The sequence below is a fragment of the Battus philenor genome, unplaced genomic scaffold (assembly GCF_028537555.1).
Source record: "Battus philenor isolate CCGP_79_NKW_IND1 unplaced genomic scaffold, ilBatPhil1.0.hap1 SCAF_10, whole genome shotgun sequence".
Lineage (NCBI taxonomy): Eukaryota > Metazoa > Arthropoda > Insecta > Lepidoptera > Papilionidae > Battus > Battus philenor.
Genome location: NW_027181662.1, coordinates 9808080 through 9826462, shown reverse-complemented (window position 1 = coordinate 9826462; position 18383 = coordinate 9808080). Strand labels below are relative to the sequence as shown.

Genomic DNA, 18383 nt, shown 5'->3' with positions numbered 1-18383 from the left:
TATTTCGCTTCATTTTCTCTTCGAACTTCACGTAAGCTTTTTATTTAAAAACTCTTTTTAAATTAAATATTGTCAAGTATAATTACAAACAATCAATATCTTGTAAAACTGCTTTAAAGACAAAGATTGCTAACAAACTAAACGTTTTGATTTTGTTTTTATGTTCACGTAATTATTAAAAATAATTAACATTATTTTATTATAGATATAACTGATGATTATAATTTTGTCTAATGATTTACGATTTATGTCACAGCTTAGAGTAAAAAGGTAAGGTATAATAATTATAATTAATAGTTGTTTTCTTTTGTTAAAGATATTTCGGATAGTTTTATTGAAGCGTCTATTTTTGCCGCCATTTCTTAGTGGGCAGGTATTAAGGTATCTCGCATGAAAGATACCGTATCAATATAACAGGTTGAATGAATGACTATCTTGTATCTCAAAGGTGGGAAGCGCAAACACGTTACTGCGACGGACCTTTTTAGATTTTCTTTCCCTAGATGGTAATGAAACCCCCTTTGTTATGCCGTGTCACCGTCAATGGAACTCATTGTTTGTCTTTACTAAATAAATAAAATTTATTTCTTTATGAAAATAATGGTCAATGTTAAAGTGATTTTAATAATGCTAGATTAATACAATCCTAAGTATAAAACACCGAGGGAAATATACATCATAATAAAGACTAATAAAGGAGTATTACATATTATTAGAGGAGGATGTTAAGTTAGTTACAACTGTTTTATTCTTCTAATAAATCTCAGAAATATTTATCTTATATTGAAGAACTTTTCCCCACCAAAATGTTTCGATTCGATTTTTTGCGAATGTAATCCGATCTTTGAAGTGAGGGCAGTCCGGCAATTATGTAAATACCTGTACAAAAAGCGATCTCACAATAAAGGGAACGCCCTCGTTATCGCCCCGATGCAATTTAAAAATATTATGATTTAAAAGAACAAGTGCTGTTAAATTAGCATGGGAATGATCGCAACCCGAATTTTATGAAAGGCCTTTAGTAAACATATCGCGTCGCTCGCATCCATCAGCCCAATGTATTTTGCTTGGATTTTCTGCGATCATAAAAGCAAAGGACTTATTAAGAACAGAAAATTTATACGTTATTCTGTCGAGGTTACGTTTCTTGCTAAATATATTGAGACACAAAGAATTTGTGCGTGCCGTTACTTTGTTTACATCTATCGATTTAGCTGAAGGGGATATATTCAATTTTATATCATATTAATATTATTGAGTTCGCGGAAAGAATAGCCGCGAAGGAGAGATTTACGAGCGAGGGTCTATCATTACATTCGACTTATAGCGGCGAAACTTTATTGGATTTCGTTCAAGATAAACAACGCTCCGAGGAAAAAGCGGGACATAGCAAACATGTTAATGGAATAAATCTGTCTGTTTCAGGGTTCTTTCGCTGACTCTACGATCTTCCGTCCGCCCCACATCGCCGCACATCGCCCCACATCGCCCTCCATTTACAAGTTTTTCTAATCTACATGCTGATATTGGATTCACTCGTGACTTGCATCCAGCCAGCGGTTATATTAGTTGTAGTTACGAATTGGATTGCCTTTGCGAACATTAAAATAAGATTTACATAAAGCGTCAGACAGTACGACGCCCTGTAAGTTATTTTATGTGTGTTCGGTCGATGTCTAAAAACGTTTAATCTGATTGAGTTTTTCTTCGGAATAACAAACCAGTTTATTTTATTCGCGCATTAGTAATAATTTATTTTCTAATAGAAACAATTTACGATTACAGTTGGCTAGATAGTTAACTATCTTATACATTCGAGTAACGAAGACGGAACAAAAGGGTTTTATCTATGTACAATAAAATTATGTATCTTTTATTTGCATTCACCTGCAAGCGCTGCATAAAGTCGAGCTTATATTATTAAGAGTAGGGGCAATTACTGCGCTGGAATATGATAGAGTTTTGCTTACATTTCTGTTCGTATGTTGTTTTGTTTCGTCGTGAGCATATAAGAAGGCAATTTATACTCTAGCGTAAAATATGCATGAAAATGTATTGCTTCTCTCTATGGTTTTTTGAGTAAACAGCGAATTTTTTCAAGAATATTTATGATATAAAAATAACACTAAACCCTTAAAAATTCGATGTACCTACATAGAGATTACTTCTAAAAATTAAGTACTTATATTGCAACTGCATTTTATAAACATTTTTATTTAAATGAAGGAAAAGAAATTAGTACTTTGAATGAAGAGAAATATTTTATACAACTAAAAATAAAAGATTAGTTGTATATATTTCAGAACAAAGATGAGGGCGAAGGAGATTTTACAAAATAAGGAGTCAAGCCGAATCGTGGTCATATAATTTTCACGTATATACTAATGGAGGAAATAGATACATTTATAAAAGATGTAGAGTAGATGAAACTATTTAAGATATTATATGGTAATTTTATAAAAAGGTTTGAGCGATTCGGAACCTTTACATTTGGTACGAACCGGCACGAAGAGGTCTCGGCTGTATATTTCAAACAACTCATGGGTTCCGATAAGCAATTGACAGCGGTAAGTATGCCAGAACGCGTCCCGCGACTATTTCAATATTCATGATATTGCTAAACCGCATTTAGATCTGAATAAAATCATCATATTTTCATCAAATCATTATATGTATTAAACATTATATTTTTACCTTTTGCAATAAATACTACAATTTAAAATTCTTACCAAACATACAAACAAGCTGGTGATATTTATAAAATTATTGGATCCAGTAAACTGTTGGTTACAAAAGAAACTTTCATTTTTAACAAAAAAAGATTCGATTTCACTTTAAAAAAAAACTACGTTTGCTCTGATTGACGGCGCCAGGTACACATAGCTTCTGTTGTTGAACAATTCGTTTAGTTTTTTATAAGTTTTTATAAACAGAACACGTTTGTCATTGATAGACGAACGGCTTCCGCAAGGAGACGTCATAAACGTATTAAGTTGCTCCTTTGTAACATGGAGGTATCTATGAACTTTAGTTTTTTTTTTTTAAGATTTAGATACTATACATATTTAAACTAATTTTTTTGGCCAAATTGTGTTTATTTTAAAAACTTTTAAAAAGATTATTTTAAGCTAAATTTATCACTACTCTAAGGTTAGTGGAATGAAACAAAGGAATGTCCACTAACAAACAAAAGGGATGGAGTTTTCAGACAACGGTGTTGTTATACGCTCTAGAGCGCACAATAAAGGACTATTAAAACGTAAGTAATTCGCACAGCAACCGCCACTGTACTTAGTGTCTCGTAATAAAGGTTTGTCATTTATAAAAGTATTTAGTGTTGTACGTATTAAGTGTCAAGAAAGAACATAATTCTGGGAAAATATCGTAACATGTTATAGTACATGATTAGTACGAACTAAATAAATAAATCTGTTACGGTTTTTACAATTTTAAAATTTTTTTATACTAAGAATAGCTTACATACCAAATTATCCAAATAAAATACATTTAAAAAACTTTTAAGTTAAACGGTTTTTTGATACCCATATTGTGGTGGTTGTTGTATCGGCGGCCATCTTAGATTTATAATGTTATTGATTTTATTATATTGTATTGTCATCTAAATTAAATGTGTGTACCAAATTTCAGATCAATCTGTCTTGCTTAAATTTCAATTTCTAATTTTGATCCAAATAAATTCCGTACGGGTCGAACTAAATAAAACCGTTTAAAAAGGACTATGTTACCGTGTAAATGTAACGTGTTTCATTATGTTCGCTAAAAATTATTCTGATTTGGGTTCATGAAAGTTTTCAAATTATTTATGTAAACATGAATGTTACAATTACAAACAACAAAACATATTACGTAAGAGATGTTAAAATGTTAATTGTTAAGAAGTGAACGCCAACATAGCTCAGCCTGTTTGCAAATGGAAGTAGCAGTGGGCACATAGCAGGCTCTGGAGGGGAGACTACGGACTCAGCACAGCGTAAGACATCCGCCTACAAGAGGAGCAGTCCTTGTTAAAGTCATCAGATGCTGCATATTACCTAGAGATGATTTTTTTTTGGAAATCATGACGATGGTTTGATGATGAACAACCATAAATCATAATCTTAATATAACAGACTTACGTTTTCTTTGGCCGTTTAGTTGGAAGTTTTTGCGGTGGTTATTACTTCTGACAAATAACAAAACGTAAATATTACTATATTCTTTATTGATCAGTGGCATATCTTGTAAAAAAATAATTAATCAAATATGTAAATATGGTGTTACGCAGTATTGTTTTAAGATTTGGCCTGCTTTTTGCGCTTAATCAGAATCTATTCACGGTAAATTAATTCAATACTCCCTTGGAGCCCTAGACTTTGGCCGTTATATTAGGTCTTTGGTCGCTCAAGCAGAGGAATGAGTGGAGGCACTCAAAAAGTAGTTACTATTATCAGATTAAGAGAAAAAAAAGTAAATCATTAATCGATAATAGGTAAATCAATTCTTTAAATTTTTCAATCGATTTTTATATTTCGTGTAAGTATAAGCTTTAAAAACAAAATCACTATGAAAGTATACCTAGTGCAAGTTAGGTAATGCTAGCACGACCACTAAACTTTGGACAAGCTGTTTCTCACGACTGGCCGTTAAGATATGTTCAAAGCTTGCTTATATAGAATTTTTAAACGCTATTTGGTCGTTGAGATTTTGACTGTTTTAGCTGTTTCAGAGAAATAATTATTTAAATTCGTTTTATAAATGATATAATATTTAATTTACTTTTATTCTCAGAGTAATTAATTTGTGAGATAGCTAATTATTAATTACCATTCTAATTATTTAATTAATATCTAATATATTTGAACAATTAATTAGGCAAAATAATAAAATGTCAACTTGAGAAAGCAACAACAGAACCTGGCATATATATGCTTAATTACCAAGACCAATAAAGTGTGATATAAACTCAAAGACAAGATTGTAATTTTATCTTTGAACAAAGAATCGGCAGCCTGGGATTAAGTCGGGCTAAGAACAAAAATGGCTGCCCTCCTCAGACATCAATTATTACAGACACTTAATGAAGTAACTCTGCCGGCGATATTACGCGTAATGGTAATGAAAATTAGGTTTCTGCTAAAGATAAGCTATTCTAGAAATTAACATATCTTACATTAAACTTGAACATTGAGACGTAATCATGAATAATTTGCGTACGCATATGCAGACAAAATTACCGCTATTGTATTTAATAACGTAATATGTAAATGAAAAATTAAAATTCTATTTTTAATCTCAGCGTAAATGCCGGTTTTCAAGCATTACTGCCACTGCCAGAAAAAAAGCACGAGACTTACGGTAAAATCTACCTAAATAATATCTATTAAAAAAACGTTCTACTAACGAAATAACTGAATAATAAACCAATGAAGGATTACTATTTAATACATTTAATGAATAGGTGCAGAAATGCTTTAAGTAAAGATTTTTATTTTAAAATTAACATGTTATAGTAGGTATTTATGCCTCCATATATATAAATATTATCATACTTCATAAATAAACATTGCATAAATTATAAAACAATGTATTTTTTCCCTCAGCTCTAGTTTTGTCGTGCCGTGGTACTATCAGGCGGAATTGAGGTCAGTTATCAGGTTGTTTTAATTAAAACATGGCCACGCTTAACATTTATATGGTTATGTTACTCTCGTATGGGTTATTTAAAACGTTGGATGAATAAAGAAAATGTTTTATTGTAATTAATTTCGCCTTTGCTTAGAAGAGATTATGGTGGACCCTAAAAAAATTACCAACTGTATACGACAGTAATATTATAAATGTTAACCTTTTCAAGTAAAGCAAATATTTTAAAGTTTATTAGGAAATATTAAATTTAGAATCGATTAGATCAATTAAAAAAGTTTATGTCAAATTGTATACTAAACTTTTAGTTAATTACTGTCATGTAATTAAATTTAGCGTAAGCACTGCTTAAATAAGAATATAGTTTAGTAAATAATCGAGACACAGCTGTTGAGACTTAATCTTAATCTTTCCCAATGATTGAAAATTAATGTTATAATATTTAAATGCCACTTAATTAACAATCACATTTTATCTCTGGTATATTGGCAAAAACTAAATATATATTTCGAACCTTATAGCATAGGCCGAAACACCTTAATGGATATTAATAAAATTTACTTAAATTCGCCTTATATTCTATTTTTTATTAACAAATTATTTTTATTTCAGAAAGTAATGAAACCACCAGTTAACTCGGCTGTCAAATTATACTGTACTGTATCAGATTTTGTTGTACCTGAATAACACTACGACAAGTGACCTTAAAATATCTGATGAAACGTTTTAATTTATATATTATAAAGTATCTTATTATATTTTGTTGCCTACTTTCATTATCTGGATTTTAATTTGATATCAAGTTAAGTCAAATCAAGTAACAAATAGAGATATTTGTAATAAATCCCAGAGCTTAATTCAAAACATCCCCGAATCAATACGTTTCGCAGTCAAGCTTAATATTAACGTGCAAAAGTACAAACAGTGCAACATTGTTGCTCAATTCGTTATGTCTGTCGAGTGGTCAGTGAGATCGTTTTAATTAAATTAAGAAATTTATTGCTGCAGTCACTTAGCGATGCCACATTCGGAGACATTTGGCAATGGTTTCACTTTAGTAAATTTTATCTACAAAGCTTAACTGCTACTCAAATATAGCTACAACCAATTTAACAAATAACTTACAACCGTTGCGTATCACGAGAACAAAATAGTACGAAAATAAATGTAATGAATTTCGGTGGACAGTAGGCATTGACATTGTATGAAACTTTCGTAATAGAAGAATATGGAATACATAAATATAATAAAGTACAGCGAGTAATCTATGGAGCGTCTGAACGTTTCCGAGCAAATTGGGCCGGCTTGTGTACGATATTGCCCTCCCGAATCGCGCCCATCCATACTTCTACAATATTCCGGAGTGGAGACGCGCTTACGTAAGTACAAGCAAGTTGGCGACGTGTGTTGACACAAGTGTTACTTGAGTTATGTTATTACGCTTTGTCACTGTTATTAATCAGTGTCAAGAAGTAATAACAAAGTTATTTTTCATCGTGTTTAAGTACTCTGCACTTGGACTGGTTCTTGTTTAATACGGATTGAAGTTTATAATTTTTTAATAAAGATTTTTTGTATTTAAACACAGAACAAGAAACACTGTAATTTATTGACAGAAAATTCCAAAGTCCTACTAGATAGAAGCGTTGCTCAAGTTTCTTCTGTCATTTTTCCCGGCGCTATCGCTTTCAGAAGTGGCGGTATTATTAACTAAGCAACTAACCAAGTAGAGGTCAGTGACACCACAAGCCAAGCAAGGTCTCCTTGTGGGTTCCTAGAGCCTAGTTACTCTATGGAGCATCCGCTGAGCATCCATAAGCTCGGCGGCCGTCAAATTCGGTAAAGTAGTAGTTTGCAGCGACTCGTGGCTCTTCCAAGAGTATTTCGCTACTTTGAAAGAGGTCTAAGACTTGCCCTCCGCACCCTGCTACTTCAAATTCGCAGTGTCCGCAAACGCTGTAGGGCTACAGAGAGAGTTCGGTCAAAAAACATTATTCACTTCTTGTTAGAGATATTATTGGTTATTTAAAGTCATCATATTAATGTCCCAATAAATATTAACTTAATGCCTTATAAGCATTGTCTACCAGTCAACCTAAACACAATTTTTTCATGTATAATTATAATGTAAAAAAGAATAAATATGTTGAAATTGTTTTTATATTATACGCTGTTCAACTCTGAATTTTGTTAAATTAACTTGTTATATTATAATTAATCAAAATTAAATTCTCTTCACAAAATTATATTTGTCAGGAGAATTATCCGAAGTACTTTCTTTAACCTACAGTGAATTTGCGGCAAATGTATGTAAATAAAATAAATATATGTAAATTATAAAAACGTTAACTCGATCGAAAAGTAGTCTTATTAATAGACGAGTGTACAACGAGTCTACTATTACAGAACCATTGTTCAAAGGGAGACAGCGTCGACAGCATAGTTTGTACGCAATCTATAAAATGATACACTTTATTTTGTTATAATTAATAAATCGTATTTTTGAAATTAATAGACAGTCTAATTTAAAATTAGAATGCGAAAATACATACACATACTACATAAAGAAAAATAAAAAACAATAATATAAAACATGTATTATTAATTTAAATATAATAATCACTAAACTGAACCTTTTTTAGTTTAGAACAATTTTTAAATTGGTTTTCGATATTATTTAAGGTAATTTATAATTAAAATGTTTTATCATCAAAGACATGTCTGACTTTTATTTATTGATTTGAAGTTCGAATCATAAATATATTTTTAAATGCCAAGTTGACGTCCTTATGCTTTTCACCCCGCGTCGACTCACGTAGTCGTGTAAAATGGGTGCCGCTGATATATTAAGACCGTTAAGTGCAGACTTGACCTGAAGTGCCTCGTTATGGAGACGGCTTTAAATTATGTATTTGGTAATGAGTGTCGTGGAATGTCGCTTAGAAATGTAAACAAGATAAAACGTACGTTTTCAAAAATCGCTTCGAAAGTTTTCTGGAACATTCAAAAATCTTATCGCCTTTTAGGAACACAGATAAGAAAATCTCAACATTTAAATAGAGATAAGTAAACATTCAATTTTATACTACAATACTTGTTATTTCTAATTAAAACAATTGATTTCAAAAATTCTTTTAATTTTCGGGCGCTGATTTAAGAAATATGAATAAATGTCACATATATTTCATATATAAAACATTCTTACTTTTATCATTTGTCAAGTTTTCACTTTCTTTTTTTCTGATGATTGACAAGCGTTGATAGAATTTTTGAGATGTATAGATGACATAATTGTATATTTATAATACCGCCAGAATTGCTTTGTATTGTTTTCTTCAAATATTCATAAAAACTGTTTAATATCCTACACATATTTATGTTCTCTTATTATAATTTAATCTGGCTGTAAGTTTTCCAAAAATGATAAATAAATGGGTAAATAAGCATTTGAAATGAAATTTTATTTTGGCTGCGTTCAAGGAACGTTTTCGGATTTCGACATCGGGCGTTGGTGAGACGGTGGAATTGGCGCGTCTAAAATAACGGACGGACGTGCCCTGCAACTGTAAGAAATTATTTTTAGGTCTGGCGCATACAAGATTTTTGGACGCTGGGCTGCGGCTGTTTTGTGCACGAGTTGATACTTCTTTGAGGTTAGAATAAAAATTACAGTAATAAATATACTATACCACTAGCATTTTATTTTATTTCTCTACCTTCCACTTATTTTATGTTATCGTAAGGTTTACACTATTACGTTACATATATTTCAAGCATTCATTATACTTGTGATGTATAAACATTTTTTGGTTAAATTTCCACTATCGACATAAGTTTGAATCAAGTTATTGCGTAAATAAAATTATAAAAATATGCCCAGTGTGTTGTTTGTATCAAAACCTATCTATATCTTTACTCCTTATTTTTTTGTAAAAAATTAGAAAGTTGCAACGTATTGTGAATAAAACTAAACTTCACTTTAGTAAAAATAAATAAGACTCGTAAAATGAATTATTTATATATCTATTAATGTATTCTCTTAAATATGAGTACAAACATGCGTAAGTAAATGCTGAATAACAGATGATAGCTGAGGCCTAAAGGTTATAAAGTGTAGACTCCGGATCGCTAAGCCCAACGTCGGACATTTACCCACCATGTGGACAAATAGCCTTGTTGAGGTCGACGGAAGACGGTGGACGCAGGCTGCTTCCAATCGGTCATATTAGAAGTCTATAGAAGAGGCTTATTGACAACAGTGGATATCCTAAGAATAAAATGATGATAATAAAATGCTCTATATAAAATTTAAATTGTTTGTAGACGCTGGTATATTTTTAAGATGTGCACAAATGAAAGTTTTTTGTTATAAATCATAAGCAACTTGTTAATTACACGTTAATATATAAAATATAATTAAATAGCAAGGCGTGCTCATTACTTTCGTCTAAACCACGAGGCGCAAACCTGTTTATACGTAAATGATACTATTATGCCTACTACGCCCTATCCGGTTTATTGTCCCACAGCTTCCGCGCAGGGTTGAGTCGCGGTGCCATATATAGCGCCATCAGCTTCAAATTTGAAATTGGAACGAATGGAAGAGCTCGGTAATGGCGCAAGTTAGATGAGAGGGGTGTAGAGGTTCGCTCTATTGTCACTTCGCGCCGAGCGGATGTAAAACTTGAACTAACAAACTCTTCGGCTACGGTCGTTTTGAAATAATGAAAAAATAATTTCTAACTTAGATTTTTTAATCTTATGTAAAGATGTTTTTATACGTCATAGATCACATATTTTACAACTTAATTTGTTCTTACTTACTTTTTCTTTCTCATTAATCAGACTGAAAGTAAACAAATTGCTTTTTGTTCACAAATAAATAATTGACGGATGGTTTGACGAACTAATGTTATTTGTATATATTTCATCCTCTTATTTAAGTATGTGTTTATTGATAATTATATTATAATCGGTATTTATCTATAGTATTTTTAACATTTTGTATTATTTATTTATCATGTCATTTAAATACATGCTTTCTTTTTTATATATTATAAACCATTAAGTCAACCATTACACAATGTTATAAAGTGTAAAAAAATTATAAAATAGTACCATCAGTCTTTTACCAGCTTCTTTAAACCCAATTATAATGTTATGTATACAGGAACTCTCAAATATAAATACAGACCCTCGAGAATCCCTACCTCTATTTGGGCGGTTATTCGAAATGTATTTGGCTAAACGACCGTACCATGGCTCGAATGGCCCGCACATTAGCTGGAAGGCTTCATCATCATCTTCTCTGTGGCTTCCAACGACATTAACTAGGTTGACTGTCCACTAGTGGGTACATTTCGATTGACGGTCCAAGTTCTCCACTCCAAAACCTCTTTTTGATGCGTTACTATTATCTTACAAAATTCGTTGATAGCTTTCTAGTACATATACCTTTTTATTTGCATTTTTTTAAAAGATTAAATTTTAATTGTTAAAATAAGAATTAAAAACATCTACATACGTAAAAGTAATAATGTCAAGCTTTCGATAACGCATAATTAAAAAAACAAAATACGAAAATTATTTGTATGTATCATTGCCGCTAAAACACGGTTCATTGACTTTATAGCATTCATCTTGAAAATTTGACCTTTTGTCAGTGCACCCGACAAACCACAAACGTGTCCTCGAAGCTATCAATCATGCACGCCTGTATGCGCGTACAACGCGTAACCATATGTGCCTACTCGCGCATAGATTTACTGTTATTCTTCAAAAGCTCGGCATGCGATCAGACACGAAAAACATTTCTGGATGATATCGTAACATACATCTTGACTCTTATAAAAATATCTAAATCCACATTAGTCTACTTAAAAAAACTCTAAATTATTTATCCTAAACCGGTTCGGTTCGCCTTTTAGTCTCAATGATTGTTTTACACTAGCGCCATCAAAAACATAACTGATACTCGTAGTCCTTGATACTAACCTTTAATTCAACGCCATCCTGCGGCGAACAGCCGAAGCTTTTCAATTGCTCTTTTACGACTTCCTCGTATTTGTGTGTGCGTAACGTACCCGTCGCACACAGAAATACGTTAAACACGTTTCGCACTGTGCGTGTAGTGGTGCGTTTTATGTGTTGCGTCACTTTCCATGTAAAACGATGCAGCGTTGACGACTACATTCGTTGTCCGCCCTTTACACAGATGGCATTAGGTGTCTTGTACATGAAACAGATCTTTCAGTAGATAATATAAGTATTGAGCACTCACCAGGTGTAGCAGACGCCTGCTTTCTTGTGTTTTCATTATACATGTTTTCATCGAACGACCGAGCGCGTTTGAACGGCATTCGAGGTGAAGCACGTTATATAAATATTTCTGCGAAACCGAATTTAGACACAGCCACACTATAGTTCTAATTAAATAAAAAAAAACGAAAAGACGTGTTGGCCAGCGCGAGGTGCTTTCATAACTGTGATAAATAGTATGAATTTCGTTGCACATAGAGAAAAACTTGTCGCGTAGAAATATGGAACGAAACTGGTGCGACCATTGTTTTGTTTTCCGATTTATACGGCTCGGTTACAGTTGTGCCTTTTATTGAAGCATTACCGATAAAAAGAGTCATAATAGCTTTTATAGGCAGATTTTAATGGCGATATGCAGCGCAGATTTGCACTTCTCCCATTGGGTTAGAGGCACCTACGCGTCGCTACCTCGCTATCACTACCTTGCAAGAATCATGGGGAATTGATAATACGCATCCTTGCTTCAATTATTATTGAATTATTTATCTTAATGACAATGAACATGTTTAAAGAATAAAAAATGAAAAAGAATGAAATAAAAAAATAAAAAATGAAAAATGGAAGAATAAAAAATGAAAATATAACATACATGTCGCTCCTATTATAAATAGAATAATAGCTAAAGAATAAATGTGGCATATAGGAAACATTGAAAAGACATCCGAACAAAATGATTTATGGAAAAACAATGCCATATTATCTATATAGCCTCCAACATTTATTAGTAAAAGTAAATGTGTTTACCTTTTTAGCAAAACGAAAACAAGAACGATATACACATCATATTAGCACATATTCCACAAAAATGTTTATTTTAAGATGAATTTGTTATGCTTTGGTTCTGTTAGTTTTAAATAAATCTTTTACATTTCGATTGAATCTACAAAAGTTATCAAGTCCAGGTAATCGATTAGGTTCATTTATCGATGCCGGCATAGGTTTTCAATCGAGATCCTTTGATTAGAAATCCTCGGCAACAATGGGCGGTTATCAACGGCGTTATCGGGTTTAATGTGCGTGGAAATTCGCATTCGTTATCGGGAGGCTAGAGACGTGTTCCAGTTTGTTATCGGCGAGGTTTGCGGCGCAGAAATCGTTATTGTGTTCGGTATATGGTCTGTTGAGATTACTGCCGCTACCTATTTTAAAAACAATTCACTAGGAAATTGTAGAGGTTTATTCCTAAGAAATTTCTTGATCTATACATAGATAGACTTTCCAGCAGCGGTTTTCGGTTGCATACTTCGGCTGGCCAAAAAACACTGGGGTATGCGAAGGTTGTAACTCCTTTAAACCTTAGGTACAAAAGCAAAAAGTTTTTCAAAATATGTAAATGTACTGACTGAACACGACATCTCTAGAACCATAAGACTTAGAGACTTGATGTTTGGTAACATTATTTCTTTCGTTGATTACAAGTCGTAAAAGAACTGACTTCTATCCACAAGAGTAGTTGACAACACATCGTTTAAAAAAAGCATATTTTAAAACTTTAAGCCTTTTTTATTGGTCGCCATACAGCTGTACCCTAAAATGGCAGAAATTTTTTAATACATATTTTACAGTTCTCTTTTCTTTTCTAGTTAATGTATAAAATTATATTAACTCTCATTCTTATTATCGCCTATCCTAAATCTTAATTTTATTGTCATATTTATCGATGCGTGCCATCTATTAGTTTAATAAATAGTTTTAGTATGAGGGTTAGCTAATTGTTTCAGCTATTTTACTTATCTATTTATGTCATGCCATATTTACATTTCCTACTTATATAAGAGAAACTTACTCAGCGGCACCTGATGATTCGGCAACGACCGGCGCCGAAGCTCTGCCAGAAAACTGTGTGCTACCGTTCCTGGCCAGTACATCTTTCATTACCTGGTCTATGGAAGCGAGACGAGAGAGAGAGAGAGAGCGAGAAAGGGCGGTGCAGTCTTTCATCAGAGAAGATCTCCAGCACTCCGCCAATGTCTAATTTTCTCTCCATCTCTGAGTTAAATTCGTGCCAAGTGTAGCGGACTCTCCTTTATTTCAGAGTTTCACACGCAGGCCGGGTTGGGCTTAAGCCGGAGTTGGAACTGGTACGAAGAAAAGCCTCCATGTCCAGCGTGTATCTGAGTTTGAAGTGGTATGATTGGACATAACTCTAGGTCTTATAGGCATAAAAAGTGGCCAGAATTTTGGCGTGTTGAATTTAGTTGAATGTAGAGAAGCGGGCAGGAGAGAGTTAGTTAAATATAGAATTCAAAACTTGGCTGAAAGTGACATATACCGATAATACAAAAAGGTACTGTAGGTATATATAGAAAATAAAAATAATGTACATTTAAAATAATACAAATTTGTTAAGTTATCGAAGTTACATCTAAGCGTAAAGGTAATGCATGATTATTGATAGATTATCTATTAGTTTTTACTATACAGTACCTAAATTGAATAACTTTTGCTGAACAGTTTTGCAAGAGATGTGATGAAAGTCATATGTATTATTTGAAAAAAAAAAACTGATTTAGTGTGTTTTATTTTAAAAGAATTACCTATTTGATGAACAATAAAAAATTTAAATGGCCAATAGCTCTAATTGTCTTATAAAACAAAATGCGCCTAAATATATATGAAAACGTGATAAATTTTCGGATTTTCTGTTTCGAATCAAAGTAACTAGAGAAAAACTAAATATATTTAGTTTAAAATTTAAAATTTTTTAAAATTTTAAGAAAATTGATAGAACTTTATCGAATATAATCACGTCATTTAATTGAAAAAATTATAATATACAGATATAAAACTGCGACCACTTTAGTTATCAAAAGACTAAATAGGTTAAATGGCTTAATTAGCCAATGACATTTACTGACATCTGAATAAAATGTATAAGCAATGATTCATAAAATGTTACCGTAACATATCCTGTATAGTAATGATCATTTAAATACATAAGCAAAAACAAAAAGTCACTCTAAGACTGAATATAACTTTCATTATGCTATATTTTATATTTAACAAATGTTTTTTTTTGTTATTAAATTACGTCTATAATTAAAAATATCGGAGTAAAAAATAGCAGCGCAATATTAATAAATTATTTTCAACCTAATAGATTTAAATTATGTGTAATTGTATATATAACTTAGTATGGTATACCCCATCCAAATATCAATCGGTTTCAAAAATATTAATAACGTAATGATAATATAGTAAAAAAAAGGTTTATTTTTTAAATTCTGATTACTACATATTAAAATTAATTAATGTTTTTTATTTGTCCCTGCAGACTATACTACTTGAAGTTATTGATTTATCGCCTTTTAATACAAAAAAATGAATTAATATAATACATTGAAATAATTAGGGCGAAAACTTTATTATATTTACAGTTAAAGGACAAAAAGGTTAGCTAAGACAGATGATATATGAATACGCTGGACTTTATATAAACAGAACTTGAAGGCAGCAATGGTCGAAATGTTCTCACGTTCATCGCATTCCTACGCAATGTTGCCTGCTCAAGTGTTCTCGATGCGGCGACCTCCTCCTCAGCTGATCGTCGCCGTTAAACCTTTACAACCTATGACGTCACGTCTTTTTTCACCACATGATTTACAGCCCGACCATAAACCTTCCACAATAACTGTACGGATTGTTTAACAGTTAACCGCAATGTTTAAACCCTTTCTAGGTATCGACCGGTATTGAACAGTTTTTTCCTTCAGTTTTTGCTCTAGTTTCGTTGTTGTTTTGTGAGTTTCGGAATCGTTAATGTTACGCAATTATGCAAAAAACCGGTTTACTTTTATTCAATCGTCGAACAATATGGGATTCGTTTGACGAAACTCATTTCTGAATTGATTTTCTGCGACGGCTATTGTCTGGCGTGCAATGTGCGCGCTCAACTAAAATGTTGACCATAAAATGCAAAACGCATATCTTTGTATTGCTGCTACAAAGAATGTTCTATTTTAACACAATATAAGCAATCTCATCTAAGATAAAATATTAACATAAAAACTTTTAAATAATTCCAATGTAATGAAAATAAAGCAAAGATTCTTTCTGAGTTACTATTTAAAATTATATGTATGTACATAAATGGCATTGAAATAATCTAATTTATATCAAGTTGCGCTTAACAGTCAGTTGAAACTAGCAAGATTATTTTTAAAAACATCTATATATAACTCGGTGGACCTATTTAAATGTATACCAATTACTAAATTCATAAATTTAAATTTTATTTGTGACTAGATATCAGACAGTGCTATATTATGTGATATAATTTAATTAATTAATATAATTTCTAATACATATTTACTAAGAAATAAATGTACAGTTTAAAGTGGACAGTGTAGTAGTAGACAGTATTCTAGATGTGCAAAGTTGGGGTGATAATTTACAAAGAAATATTTTTATTAAAATCTATGTGCATAAAAATATTAATAAATGTAAGAAAACTGACTATGCACATAAGTCAAGCGCTAAAATAAAGATAAGTCTATACATACCTTTCTTAGGCTATATAAAATTAATAACCTTTTTTTGGGCGACTGTATACGATATTGCAAAACACTTCCATGTAATGTCTCTGAATTATGATGTGATAAATATAAGAAATTTATAAAACAAAGCTTATAGAAAACTATATTACAATGTGAAAGTTTTATAAATGATAATAAAACTTGGGAAACAATTGCTCTACTAATGTATCAATCAATCAAGGATTTTGTAACGTGACCGCAAAAAAAATCCTCTGAGTTGTGGGTGTTTCTCAGATCAGGGCGCGTGAAAGCCTTTTAGCTTTATGTTTGAAGATGCCACTACAGGGAAGATTAATCTGATTCTAGTTTCTATCAATATTTTGGCTTTTCTAGAATTCTTCTCGCGACGTATGTAAGCAGTTACTGTAAATAATCCTGTGTGGATTTAGTATGAATAAATGAAATGTCAGAGTTCTTTAGTACTTCAATTAATTAATACTAAATAAAGAAAAAACTAATATGAACCTGCATTTTCGTATGAAATTACTTGCAACAAAAAGTTTTAAAATACAGTCAGTATTTTCTTTTAAATAACAAAAATAGGGCATGGGTTGTCCTTTACAACACGTAACCTACGTTACGTTTGGCGATAGTTCGCCGAGACTTCCCGTATTGTTTTCCATTATACTCGGCGCCCTTAGCTGTCGGCTTGATATATTTTTTATGCTCTAAATATATGCATGGAGTAGTGGGTACACATAAATCATGAACTCGTTACGATTTACGAGCTCACTCTTGAACACCGATTGGAGCTCAATTTTAGGGGCCCGCGGCGTGATAAGCTCAGCGGAAATACCGTTAATAGACGCTAGTAAGAAATGTTCAAAATTTCCACAATGCTTGTTCGGAAACTTATTACAACCTACTTTTTTGTGCTTTACTAAATAATGAACCCTAAATACTTAATTACGTAGTTAACGAACATATTTTCTAGAAAACTTTATTGTAACAAAACCTGTTTAAGGGTTTGAGTGTACATCTGTCAGAATTTCGTAATATGTAACGATTATATAAACATACTAACTGCCCTTCGCCCGCTTCGAGTGAAACACACTGCCTTTTGTTGCAGAAATTTAATTAAATCCACATTGCAAAAAAACATTCTGACTGAATTTCATACCTCTTAGAGGTGTTGTTGGAAAACAAATATTTTTTTAATAAACGCCCCCTCGACTCTTTTCTGGTAAAATTTCGTAAAATCTTAGCTGTGTTCTCTTTGGCAAAAGGAATATTCCTACCTAAGTACCTAATTTCAAGTTTCTATTTGTTATTGTTTCAGATATAACGTAAAGGGTCTTAATAGGCAGAAATCTTTTATATAAATATAAATAATCCATTGCTTATTATTTACCTATACATAATATTATTATTATTATTATATGTGCGGATATTAATTATTAACGTTGGAATACTTTATTTCTAAATATTTCCGTATAAATCGATAATGGCGGAATTTAACCGCTTGTAGACGTCCGCTAATGCAATAAGACCGCAATAGAAACGCTTTCAAGGGCCTTAAGCGGCCATGACCTGACGTAGTCGGTGGGGGATAATAGCGGAGCGAGTGTACATCGGGCTTCGAACGTTAGACCCTGGCGATGGTTTGTTTAACTTTGTATCAGTTATTCGAATGGCTTCACTGAGACAAGATGCTGCATAAATGAGCTAGATTGGGAAGTAACTGCTCTCACTGCATTGATATTTAAACTTTAATAACTTCTATGGAAAGTTAATTCAATTCTTTATTTTATCTCATATCACACAAACTTTTTAAAATGTATCACACGGACGTTTCATTACTATAAATTTTTATGCATCATTTTGAACAACAAAGATAAAATTAAAGATTTCCAATATCTGATTGACATTGTGATTTTTGTCATAAAA

The 18383-nt window shown here is 32.0% G+C and overlaps 1 protein-coding gene across 5 annotated transcripts in view; it reads right to left on the bottom strand.

Moving 5' to 3' along the window:
• LOC137925467 (homeobox protein abdominal-A homolog) overlaps window positions 1-12206 on the bottom strand; it is a 190065-nt gene extending 177859 nt beyond the window's left edge. For 4 of the 5 annotated variants that reach the window (XR_011107668.1, XR_011107667.1, XR_011107669.1 and 1 more), the window contains exon 1: window positions 11924-12206. The gene's annotated coding sequence lies outside the window, so the exon portion shown is untranslated. Of the gene's footprint in view, window positions 1-9061; window positions 9207-11637; window positions 11848-11923 lie in introns of those variants that run through there. The other variant, XR_011107672.1, reaches the window with a different exon arrangement.
• Window positions 12207-18383: the final 6177 nt, after the last annotated feature.